Genomic DNA, 12,936 nt, shown 5'->3' on the forward strand with positions numbered 1-12,936 from the left:
GTCCCTTGTATAAAATGGGGTTGTGTATTTGCGTGTAACCTATTATTAATGCTAAGTAAATGTAATAGAAATAGAATATTAATGCTATGTAAAAAATTGCCAGTGGATGATGGCACATTCAAGTTTCGCTTTTTTGAAACTTTCTGGAATTGTTTCCCAATATTTATCTGATGTTGATTGAACCCATGGATTTAGATCCCACAGATATGGAGGGCCAACTGTATTGTGTAGTAATAAGTATAGAATAGTCTGTTTTCAGATGTCAGTTCTCATTAAGATGTGACCATAGATTTAAAATAATTTAAAATTATTTGTGGATACAAGGCTCAAAGACTATCAGTTAATCATTTAATCTTTATTTATTAGTGTAAAAATGGTTTGTTTGTTTCCCCTTGGGATACTTCTTTAATTTTTCTGGCGTGTTTTATGTCCGTTTTGAGTGCCATCTGTTTACTCTGTTACCTGCTGAGAGTCTTATTACTGGGGTTATTTGAGGATCTTCTGTTAGGACAGTTGGGAATACTATAAATAGATCCTTCCTATAAACATGTTCTAATCAATGAAATAGAAGATCTTAAAGGTATTTTAAATACAAACATCATATGGTTTTGGGCATGGATGGGGGGTGAGGTGATATATTTTTGTTGAAGTAGTTTTGTTTTATCACGGCATAAACAAAGTTTCCCTGGTAGGTTTTACTGTTGAATAGTATTTCACTTAAAAATTCTAAAGCTGAGATGATTTAGAAAGAAATGAATTAATTTTCCTTGAGTGATTAAGCAATATGTCCTTGTGCCTAATACTTTATTCATTGTAACTTAGATCTTTTATTCATTCTGTGAATCTCTCATTTGTTGCTTGGAATGGTTAAAAAGCCTTTTTGCAGTTAGTGCTCCCAGAATCAATATCCTAAACTCATGTCAGCTTATTTAAAGAAAAATAGAAAGAATATTCTGAAATACTTAGAAAATTTGTACTGAATGCTGAAATCTTTTTTTTGCATCTACCCAGTTTTATTTGTGCAGTTTTTCAATATATTTGCTATGACTTCCATCTTAAAAATATTAACACAAATGAAGTAGTCTTTTAAACTCATGTGTGTGTCTGCAGTCACGTAATTGGGTGCTTACTGTGCGCCAGGCTCTCTGCTGCAGAAAGCACAGAGGTGAACCTTTTTAAGCTCCATCTGGCTTTTTGTCTCCTTTTCATCCCGACACTGCTGTGCTGGTTCAGGTCCCTCCCAATATATCCTGCTGTCGCTCTTTGCTCACCGGGACATCTTCCCCTCTCCAGCCAAACCAAAGTATTAGTGTCTTCTTAACAGCTTTGGCAGACTCGCACCATTCCCAGAATAGAATTCAAACTGTGGAACATTCCCAGTGGCTGTTCTTTACCCTTTCCATCTGCAGCCACTTTGAGCTTTGTAGTCTTCGCAGTCTTTCCAGCCCTTTCCTATTTAGAGCCAGTTGGATTCCTTCTGCTGCATTGCCTGTCTTTCCATTTATACTTGATAGTTTCCCCCAGCTTCACTAGGCAAACGGATCTCTCAGCTATGGTCTGTTCATCCTTCTGTTGTATTGGTCTGTTGATCTTTTCTTCAGGAAGGCACTCATCTTGTTGTTACAGCTCATGTCCCAGACAAACGCCCACAGTCAAGTCTACAGCAGCCCCAGAACCTGACTGCCCAGTACATGGGAGACAGGAAAGGCATATTTCAAATAATATCCCTAATTGTATTCATCTTGTGATTTTAGTGGTCTTCAACTTTGGATTGCATACAAATTTTAGTCCAGGATCCAAAAGTACAACTGCCATGAATCACACTTCAAGTGGACCATTCAAGGAGTTTGATTCACCGAAAAGCAAAACCAGACTGAAAGTAAGCTTGATAGACCATCTTTAAGAAAACAGATTAAAATTTTCAGTTACATCAGGGTAGTTCAGAGTGGTCCACAAGCTTTGCTTAAAGTCTACAAGCCCATCTCCATAGTTCATAGATCACATCTATGTCGTAACATAGATGCTTCCCTGGTGGCTCAGATGGTAAAGCGTCTGCCTGCAGTGCAGGAGATCTGAGTTCGATCTCCAGGTCAGGAAGATCCCCTTGGAGAAGGAAATGGCAACCCACTCCAGTACTCTTGCCTGGAAAATTCCATGGACTGAGGAGTCTGGTAGGCTACAGCCTATGGGGTTGCAAAGAGTTGGACACTATTGAGCGATTTCACTTTCACTTTCATGTCCTAACGGTGAAGATCTCCCCACAAGAACTTTTCCCCAGAGTCTAGCAAGGTACTCTCAGAAAGGATCTGAGATTGAGACCTCCTGGCTTCTAGAAAACCTGATTGTCTTAATACAGATCTAGTCCCTTGGTAGTGAAGAGTAGTACTCTGTGGAGTGGAGCATGGGGTCTGTGGTTAAATGTGACAGAGGTGGCTGTCCGTCACTCCACTTCTCCCCATCTTTTATGTTTATAGGATTTTTAACCAGGTGTAGGTATGCTGTATTGGTGTCCATGCCTCAGCCTGCCTTATGGGCAGGTGTGGCTGGATGGTCAGGTTTTGGCCACTGGCTTCAGTATGCTGTGTTATCTGGACTTAACTTTCATGTTTATTGCCTCTGGACCCTTTTGCCCTATTCATGGAAACACAGATAATGCCATTTGGGGCCGTAGGTTGAGGTCATGCACAGGAGAGGAAGGAGAAAGATGGATCCCTGGTCCCTAATAGGTGGATCTCTTGACCCTGGACAACCTATGCAGGCTTTTGTCTGAGACAGAAATAAACTTGTCTTTTGCCACTTATTTGAGGTTTTCTGTCTGCTATGGCTGGACTTTGAATCCTAAATCCTATTGTATACTTTATGAGTCTGGGCAGGGAGTGTTTAGACAGGGGAAGTAGGAACTGCCAGGAACCATTGTACATACTCTGGAGGGGCAGAGATTTGGTTGATTACAGCTTAAGAGGATTTAAATGTCAGATTAGTGTTAAGATTCCACAGGTCATTTTTAAGGTCTCTTGTAACCCTGAGAGTCAGTGACTTTGAAGTGTTGAACTTTTAAATTATAGTATTTGTTCATTTCTAAGACATACGTTTTTGCATTTTAATGTTTCTGATGCAAGGATGTGTTTTACAAGAGGGGCTATTTATTTGACTGCACTGGGTCTCCATTTCTGAGGGCAGGCTTTCTCTGGATGCGGTGAGTGGGGCTACTCTGGTTGTGGTGGCTTCTCTTGTTGCAGAGCATGGGCTGTAGACACTCGGGCCTCAGTAATCACAGCACATGGGCTCAGGAGCTGCGGTACACAGGCTTTAGTTGCCCTCCGTATTTGAAATCTTCCCAGACCAGGGATCGGACCCATGTTCTCTGCATTTGCAGATGGATTCTTCGCCACTGTAGGGGAGCCTACAGCATGTCTAGGACTGTAGGGAAGTCCGAGGGACTCTTGGCTTTGAAATATAGTTAGAACAGCATCTGACATTTGACCTTGATGGTCTATAGGTGTCCTTAAGAGTGGCTTGAGTTAGCAGGACAATGTTGAAGTGTGGCTGCTGGCTTAAGGTGAACAAAGACACTGTCAGGATAGTGCAGCAGCGAGGAAGCTGCTAGTTTTAGGCTCAGGAAGAGGCCCCTTGCAGCTCAAGTTTGGCTTTCTTCTTGGAGTCCTGTCTGTAATCTCACTGGTTTCTCCTGAGGCTCAGCCACAGAAAAGCCAAGCTGTTGAGGATTTTAAAAGGAACTAAGACAGCAGCCTTGTTTGATAAGAGGAGAAAAGAAGATAAATAGAAAGGGTTCAAAATAATTCTTTTACCAAACAGAGGACGAGATGGGTGGATGGCATAACTGACTCAATAGACATGAGTTTGAGCAAGCTCCGGGAGATGGTAAAGGACTGGCATGCTGCAGTCCATGGGGTCGCAAAGAGTTGGAAACAAGTGAACAACAAATTCCTTAACTTTTTATCAAATGTTGAGAGTTTAAGAAGATAAGTAGTGCTCTGCAGAGGCTTATGTAAAAGAACAGCCCACTCTGTTCTCAGAGACAGTCATGTTTCTTCTCTCCACTGTTTCTTGTGTTTCCTTTCATCTCTTAAATCAAAATGACTATTTCTGTGATACAACTGGCATTTTATGATGTTTCTTTTTGGTTTTTTGTTTTATACAATAAAAGTACATTTTTATAAAGAAAAAACTCAATATTGAAGGCTCAGACATTTGGGGGATACTGGAAGGGTATTTTTCCCACTTCTTCCTCCCATCATTTGTGAAGGTAGGGTGACAAGTTTTTGATCGTGGAAGGAAGAGAGGGCAGGGAGACTTTCCTGCCTGAATGTCTGTCCTTAGGGGCTGCCTGGCTGTCAGTTGGTTTGTCTCTGTGTGCCCCTTGCCTGCCTTCAGCACCCTTGCCCAAGTCCCCTGCTGTGCAGGGGACAACAGGGCATGTCAGCTGGCAAAGAGGCAGGTGATGATGGTGGAGGCAGCAATGAACGGCCACGTGCTGGTGGGCCAGCCAGAGGGAAGTGGGTGATGTTTCTTTTTTATTATTAGTTTTAATATCTGGCAGAAACAGCTCACATCCTTCAAAAGCACTCTCACATTTCTCTCAGTTCAGTTTCTCAGTTGGTGCCAACTTCCTAAAGCTGATTAGCTCTGTTTTTCCCGCAGACGTCCTTGTCGGACCGCTGACTTCCTGCTGCCCTAGAGGACACAGCTGTCACCTGGGCTTTTCTGGAGAGTTCTTCCTTTTTTCTCCTCTTGGACTTTCTGTTTCCTCCATGATACCCCTCTTTGGTTTAATTCCTCACGATGGCAGCATTCAGCCTCTTGTAGATTTCCTGAGAAAACATGTAGGAGAGAGAAATGTGAGGCTTTGTGTGCCTAAAGTCCCCTTTATTCACTCAAGTTGGATTTGTGGCTTGGCAGGATTGGAATTCCTATTTGAACGTTTCTCTCAGAACTTTGAAGATATCACTTCATTTGTCTTCTAGCTTTCAGTATTAATATGGTAAAGTCTGCTATTCTGATACCTGGTCTTCTGTAAGTCCTTTTTTTTAAAAAAATATTATTTATTTATTTTAATTGGAGAATAATTAGTTTACAATATTGTGATGTTTTTGCCATACCTCAGTATGAGTCAGCATGGTTTTTGCCATACATCAATATGCATCAGCCATAGGATATACTTGTCCCCTCCATCCTGTACCTTCCCACCTTCCTCCCCACCCCGTCCCTCTAGGTTGTCACAGAGCACCAGCTTTGGTTGCCCTGGGTCGTACATCAAACTCCCCCTGGCAGCTTTGCATATGGTATTGTGTATGTGGCAATGTTGTTCTCGTAATCATCCCACCTTTTTCTTCTCCCACAGAATCCAAAAGTCCGTTCTGTATGTTTGTGTCTCCTTTGCTGCCCTGCACTTAGAGTCATCGGTAGCCATCATTTTAGACTCCATATATATGTGTTAATATACGATATTTGTCTTTCTCTTTCTGACTTACTTCACTGTGTATAATAGGCTCTAGGTTCATCCACCTCATTAGAACTGACTCAAATGTGTTCCATAAGTCCTTTTCATAGCATGGAGTGAAACCACAGGCATGACCCCAGACTGTCTAGGGTTGCCTCCTTCTAACTACAAGGCTACGGCAAGTTATGTAACTCTCTGGGCCTCAGTTTCCTCATGTGTGAAGTGAGGATAATAGTACTTGATGCCTCTGAAAGCTTGTTTGTGGATTATACAAGATGTATGGTGCTTGGAACTGCTGTTTGCGTGTAAGAGTCGTATAGTGGCTGCTGTTTGTCACTAAACTCTAACTTTTCTGAAACATCAGTGACATGCAGTGATCAAAGCTTGTTCATTTATTGTGTAGAACAAACAATGCACCTCTTCAGTCTGGAGGCTTTAGTTCATCAGCTCTAGGAAGAATTTGTATTATTTCTTTAATTATACTTTACTACAAAATTTTTCTTTTCCCTCTTATAATACTATGAGTTGAATGCTGGATCACATGGATTAATCTTTAATTAAAAAAAAAATCCTTTTTCATTTTTGTGAAAATTTCTGAGTTAGTTTACATTTCTGAGCTAGTTTGTTAGATTATATCTTCTGAAATTTTTCATTATGACTTTCACATTGATTTCTGAGCATTCTTATATCCTTATATTTTTTAAAATAATCGCAGTTTTAGCATGGATATATATTTCAGGCTATTAATTACAGATTTTCTAATTTTTCTTCTCTTGCCAGCATGGCCTCAATTTCCTCTGAGAATTTTTTTTTATTATTTGTTTTTCTTTTATATCAGAATGTCCCCAAATATCTAGTTGATGCTTGGCTTCCTTGCATCAGGTTGATTCTCTAAAAAAGCTCAGAAAACTGTCTGTCTTCAGGGCAGGGTTTACCCTGGGAGGCATGATAATGTGAAACCTTTGGTGTCAGTATCTGTGGGTCTTTTTCTCTGTTCTTTCCAAGCATTGTTCTCCTGCAAATAATCTTATCCTTTGCCTGGGCTGTTTAAGCCTGGCAATGATAAGCTTTTTATGGAGCTGCGGACAGGAAGTGCGTTGGTAGTCCTACCATTTTATAGGAAAAATTTCACCAAATTTCCCTGTTTGTACCCACCGTGCCTTATCCGTGCCCTCTTCTGGGTCTGGTGGCTCTAAATGGGGGTGTCTCGCCCGTTTCTTCTAAGATCATATGGCTGTTGCCAGAGTCGGGACAGTTGTCTAAATGTACAGGGTAGAGGTGGGGACCTGGGCAGAGGAGGTGTTTAGTGGATCCTTACAGAGAATTATAATTCCTTATAGCTCACTCATTGGAAAAGATCCTGATGCTGGGAGAGATTGAAGGCAAAAGGAGAAGGGGGCGGCAGAGGATGAGATGGTTAGATAGCACCACCCACTCAATGGACACGAATGTGAGCAAACTCTGGAAGGTACTGAAGGACAGGGAAGCCTGGTGTACTGTGGTCCATGGGGTCACAAAGAGTCAGACACGACTTAGTGACTGAACAACAGAGACAGATATTCTCCCCATCATGAGCACCGCCTGCCCACCTTCTGTTGTTTGTGTGTCTAATTCCTGGGTCCCTCTGGGTTTGTGCAGCCTGTCTGCCTTGCACCCTGCAGTATGTTCTTTGCAAACTTGTTTGACTTCTTTGTACTCTAGTAAGTCGTTTCTGCCCTCAGATATTGAGGTTTGTGATTATTGTGTCACATAATAGTGGATTTTTTGTTATTCTTATTTTTTTCCTTTTCAAGTAAATATTTTAAAAATTGATTATAATGATTTCAGACTAGGCAAAGAGTAAGCGTGCTGTATCAAAGTCACGTGTCTTCATATGTGGAAGGATGACTTTGTATTTTAGGGAGAACGGGGGAAGGTACTACTTGTGTTCATTTTTAGTTACACAATGAAACGTTCTTGGCAATGTTGCTTTGTTCATTGGCACTTTTACCGTAACTTTCTGTGTAGCTTTTGTGTGATGGTGTGTTTGCATTGCTTTTGCTACCATCATCCTCAAGGTTAAGTTTGGCATTTGACTCTTTTACATCTGCTTGTGAGTTTCAGATGAAAAGACTTTGAAACTTTGAGCTTAAATAGGAGTCTGTTCTTTTGATTTTTTTATTGTTAAATTTATATGGATTGAAATTCTAAACTGAGGTATTAACCATCATATTTATAATAAAAAAGGCAAATCTCTTTCCACTGTTGCTGGACTTGTTAGTTGAACTGTTAGTTGCTACCTGGGTTAACTTTCCCAAAGGTAAAGATAGTTTTGGATTAAAACCAAGATCTTTACCTCAAATCATTTCTTTTCACTGCTACTTATCCTTGAAGTGAAAGACCGTTTAAACTTTTGCTGCCTTTACAAGCAGGGAGAGAAACATCTGGAGGAGCTATAGTCTTTCTTGTCACTGGCTGTGCACTTGGAGTGCAGGTGTGTGTGGAAGAGGGCAGCAAGGATAGATTGTCACCATCTGGGCAACAGGGAGCACTTCGAGTGCTTTAGAGAGAAAAGGTATACTTATCTGGAGGCTGTGGCTATGGGAGAGGATTTGTGTTGCTGGCATGGGCTTCCCTGGTGGCTCACATGGCTTGATCCCTGTGTTGGGAAGATCCCCTGGAGAAGGGAATAGCAACCCTCTCTAGTATTCTTGCCTGGAGAATCCCATGAACAGCAGAGCCTGGTGGGCTACAGTCCATGGGGTTGCAAAGAGTCGGACATGACTTAGGGCCCCATGTCCAATGCTCACTGAATTTCCCATAATTCTGGGAGATATAGCAGTACTATTGGGCTGTGCTTATGCTCCAGGAAGGGTTAAAATGCCATCCCTAGGCTGCCTGGGAACCCAGTCATCATTTATGGGTGTGTGTGTTTAAAATAATGGAAACTGTGTTCTGAATTCCATACAACCAACCTGTAAAAGGACTTGAGTGATGCACTGTTTTTCTAGAACAGAGTTGTAGTAGTTTGTAACAAAGTGACACAAACTGGTTGGCTTAAATTGACAGAAACCTATTCTCAGAGCTCTGAAGGCCAGAAATTCAAAGTCAAGGTGTCAGCAGGACCTGCCCACCCGAAGCTTTTGGGTGAGGGTGCTTCCTTGCCTCTTCTAGCTCTCACTTACTTGTCAGTGTAAGTCTATAGTCTCTGCCTCCACTTCATGTGGCTGTCTTCACCCTGTGTCTCTGTGCCTTTATATGGCATTCCTCTCTCTTTGCATGATCCTTCTCTTATACAGACACTAGTCTAATGTTGAATTAGGGCCCACGCTAATGACTTTAATCTTAACTTGATTGCATTCATAAAGACCCTATTTCCAAACAATGCCCATTCGTAAGTCTCTTTTTGAGACACGCAATGCAACCTGTAACACCAGTTTAGTAACAGGAGTTGATGTTGGGCCTGCTCCAACAGACTAAGTCAGTCAAGCTTCCCAGAGAAAAGGAAAATATTTTTCTAAAGCGTGTGATCTTAAAGAGTGGGCTAAACAACCGTAGTATCAAAAAGACCAATTGAAAAATGGGAAAGGACTTGAATAGACATTTCTCTAAAGAAAATAAACAAATGATCAGTATGCACGTGAAAAGATGCTCCACATCATGAGTCATTAGGCGAATACAGTTCAGAGCCACGATGATATATCACTTCATACACAATAGGATGGCTGTTATATCTTAAAAAAAATAAAAAGAACAAAGGAATATGTTCTGGTGAAAATGTAAGTAAATTGGAACTCTGGTACAGCCCCCAGAATTCGGTTCTCCTGGTCACTGTAGGGCTGCCCTGGAGTGGGGGGTCCTGTGCTCCCCACAGGCCAGCTCACTCCCAGAAGACAGTGGGCAGAGCTCAGCCAAGCCTGCCCCATCTACTTGTCCCCATTTTTCCAGGCAGATATAGTACGTCCATCCTCAGGGCAGGATGAAGGTAAAGGTCAGATTGACATGGAGGATAGACTGAGCTTCCATGTGCAGGGAACAGATTCTCCTCCAACCTCTCTGGTTCTGGGTCTCTTCACACGTTGTACTTAGAATCTAACCCATGGTTAACCAGGGCCTTGCCCTTGAGGGTTGAAGGGACTGCTCCCCAGTGAAACCTCTCTCCTTTTGGGTATTTTTCTAGCACATCTGGGCAGAGAGTTTGGAGGCTCTGATGGTTGCATTAATTACATTGACTCTGGCCACTCTGTGCCTGGGACTTAATTTTACTTTCCTCTTTCTAATCTCAGATGGTATAAAGCCATGTTGTCCCACAAATTACAGTGAGTTCCCATGACAGAGTTAAATTGCCAGTAACATGTGTGTGTGTATGTGTGTGCTTAGGCATGTCTGACTCTTTGTGACCCCATGGACTACAGCCCACTAGGCTCCCCTTTCCATGGGATTTCTCAGGCAGGAATACAGGAGTGGGTTGTCATGCCCTCCTCCAGGGGATCTTCCTGACCCAGAGATTGAACCCACGTCTCTTGTGTCTCCTACATCGCAGGCAAATTATTTACCACTGGGCCACCTGGGAAGGCTGCCAATAATATAGTGACGATGCCTAAATTTGATTATAAACCTCTACCACTGTCATGATTCTAGGGGAAAGTTAATTGTAGAATTGCCTAACTTTGAAAGTTAAAGTTGAAATATGTTACAGAAGTGAAAGTTTAAAGTCAAATTTTCATGGCCCTTTCATATATTCATTAACTCAACAGTTTATTGAAAATCCACTCTGTGTACTCTTCCAAGTATTGGGGATATTTTGGTGAATAAACCAGACCCAAGGGAGAAGAAATCCTGTCCTTATGGACCTTACTTTCTGGAGACTTTGAATTAAAAGACCAGAATTCAGTTTCATTAAATATCCTTACCAGTATCTGGGGCTTCCTAGGTGGCTCTAGTGGTCAAGAACCCGCCTGCCAATGCAGGAGACACAGATTCAATCCCTGGGCAGGAAGATCCCCCGGAGGAGGGCATGTCAACCCACTCCAGTGTTCTTTCCTGGAGAATCCCACGGACAGAGGAGCCTGGTGGGCTACAGTCCATGGGGTCGCAAAGAGTCAGACACAACTGAAGCAACTTAGCACACGAATATCTTACTCAGGTTGTCAGGCTAAAGAGGTCTCAGAATCTAGATGGACTTCATGTTCTTCCAGAAAACACGGTCTGAGTTCTTCATAGTCAGGGCTGTCATTACTGCCGAGTTGTTAGTTCAGCAGCCAGAGTGTGAAGGGCACACAGGTGACCCCGGTATCATCTTGTCCCTTTTCCCCCTTCCCAAACTACCACATTTTGAAAACAACCCAATAGCCTAACCCTAAAATAGTAATACAGGGAAAGTTTATCTGAGCTGTGGTTTCTAAAATGGTTTTTAGTGTTTCTGAAGGTCACTGCTCTGCACTAGGAAAGCCCCCACCTATGACACACCTTAACCCTCTCTTTTAAGCAAACATTTTCATGTTTGTGCTGCTAACAGCTTATTGCTTATGCCTCTTTTCTAGATTTCTTAACTATAAGAAACCTGAGTCTTATGGAGGATTTACTCCTTAGTATTTAATTATCCAATCAAGGAGGAATTGGAAACACTTTGGGGTGTGTATGTGTGTTGGGGGGCTGGTGTTGTGATTCTTGAAACTTCTGAAATCCCACATGGATTCCTGTTCACCAAAGCCCATCCACATTCCCACATTGTCTCTGAATGTGTTTGTTTGTTGTTCAATGGCTAAATCATGTCCGACTCTATGTGACCCCAAGGACTGAAGCATTCCAGGCTCCCCTGTTCTACACCATCTCCTTGTGATTGTTCATACTCATATCCACCGAGTCGGTGATGCCATCCAACCATCTCATCCTCTGTTGTCCCCTTCTCCTCCTGCCCTCCATGTTTCCCGGCATCAGGGTCTTTCCCAGTGAGCCGGCTGTTTGAATCATGTGGCCAAAGTATTGGAGCTTCAGCATCAGTCTTTCCAGTGAATATTCAGGGTTGATTTCCTTTAGAATTAATTGACTGGTTAGAATGGAATTGGGGGTGACTTGTCTAGCGCCACCTGCCAGATCTGTTGCTAACAGTTGAAAGCCAGAAACATTCTCGTTTTCCGTGGGGCACACAGGAATCTTCTGCTTTGCTGTCATGAGCGAGGCATGTATTCTGTAGACCACCAATGTCTGAAAGGGCCATCACAACTCTCTTCCCTACAGTTGTAGTTGAGCCTCACCCGAGCTTCCCGCCAGCTGTCTAATGGGTCTGTTGGAGCCTCTGCTTTCGCCTACGTCTGCCAGGCCCCGTTCGAGGTCCAGCTGGGTGCCCCGCACAGAGAGGCTGCCTGCGAACAGCCTGTCCTCAGGCTTCCACCCAAGTGGCTTTGTTTCAGACAGGGGTCCCTGGCCCGGTTCTCTTCAAGATGCAGACTTGTGCAGCCTCCTTCCGTGGAGACAGCCACTCTCCCACGGACCCAGCTCCTGTGAGCTGCAGCTGTTCACTCAGGTCAGAAGAATGTACAGTTTTAGGCTTAAAGCCTCTCGCCCAGTCCGTGTTATTTAAAACCAACCTTCCAGCTGAAAAAGTGAGCTGGATTACAAGATCGTTGTTGTTGTGTTACTCACTCAGTCCTGTCCAGCTCATGAACTGTAACCCACCAGGCTCCTTTGTCCATGGAGTTTTCCAGATGATAATACTGGAGTGGGTTGCCATTGGATTACAGGATAGGCAGTGCCTTGAGCCTAAGCACCTTCCACTTTGGCCAGGGCAGGAGCCCCAGTTTCCCCACATGGGTTTTACTCCCGCACACTTTACCCCTTCTTAATTTCTGATGGTTTGCTGCCTAGTGTGACATATTTACAGTTTTGAGAGGGCTCAATAAATAATACCTTGTTTTTTGAGACGGCTGTTCAGACTGGCTGAGCTGATGGTTACAGTATAGACGCCCTTCTGCAGTGGTTTGTGAAAAAGCACAGTCCAAAGCCCCACAAGCTTCCTTGGGTTGCTGCAGCCACTGCAGCCCTTCCTGGGGGATTCTGTCGCTGCCCCCTCACCCCGACCTCCTGCCACCCCATCCAGCATCCGGGGGCCCGGCTTCCTGGGCTCTGCTCCAAAGCGTGGCCAGCACATGGTCAGGGTTAGCTGCTGATTCTTGGATACTCTCCTCCTTCCTCTCTCTGGTTATGAACCATCTGAGAAATAGGAAAGAGAGTAAGGTGGCTAGATGATTACAGGTGAATTACAACTTTAAGTGTCCCTGCACTGTAGGGACAGGGGAACAGAATAGAGCTTGTGTTCTCTATGGGCAATGGGGCTGAGACTAGGGTGAAGAGAGTGAGGCCGGAAAAACCTCGGTGATCAAGATAAATATTTAATGCGCTATTTTAAAATATCAGAATGTTAAGAAAAAAGCATAAACAAAATCTCAAAATTTAAAATGAAGATGGGGTCAGCATTACTGACTTTTTCCTCGCCT

General features: G+C 43.1%; 1 protein-coding gene across 15 annotated transcripts in view; it reads left to right on the top strand.

Moving 5' to 3' along the window:
* Positions 1-12,936, top strand: part of MTUS1 (microtubule associated scaffold protein 1) — a 188,100-nt gene that overhangs the window by 42,864 nt on the left and 132,300 nt on the right. Inside the window, exon 1 of one of the 15 annotated variants that reach the window (XM_086380638.1) lies at positions 1,760-1,879. The exons of the other annotated variants lie outside the window; for them this stretch is intronic. The gene's annotated coding sequence lies outside the window, so the exon portion shown is untranslated. Of the gene's footprint in view, positions 1-1,759; positions 1,880-12,936 lie in introns of those variants that run through there. 15 annotated transcript variants of the gene reach the window in all.

Source organism: Bos grunniens, chromosome 27, assembly GCF_055505025.1.
Source record: "Bos grunniens cultivar Pamir isolate PY7600 chromosome 27, Bosgru_T2T1.0, whole genome shotgun sequence".
In the NCBI taxonomy this organism is placed as follows: domain Eukaryota; kingdom Metazoa; phylum Chordata; class Mammalia; order Artiodactyla; family Bovidae; genus Bos; species Bos grunniens.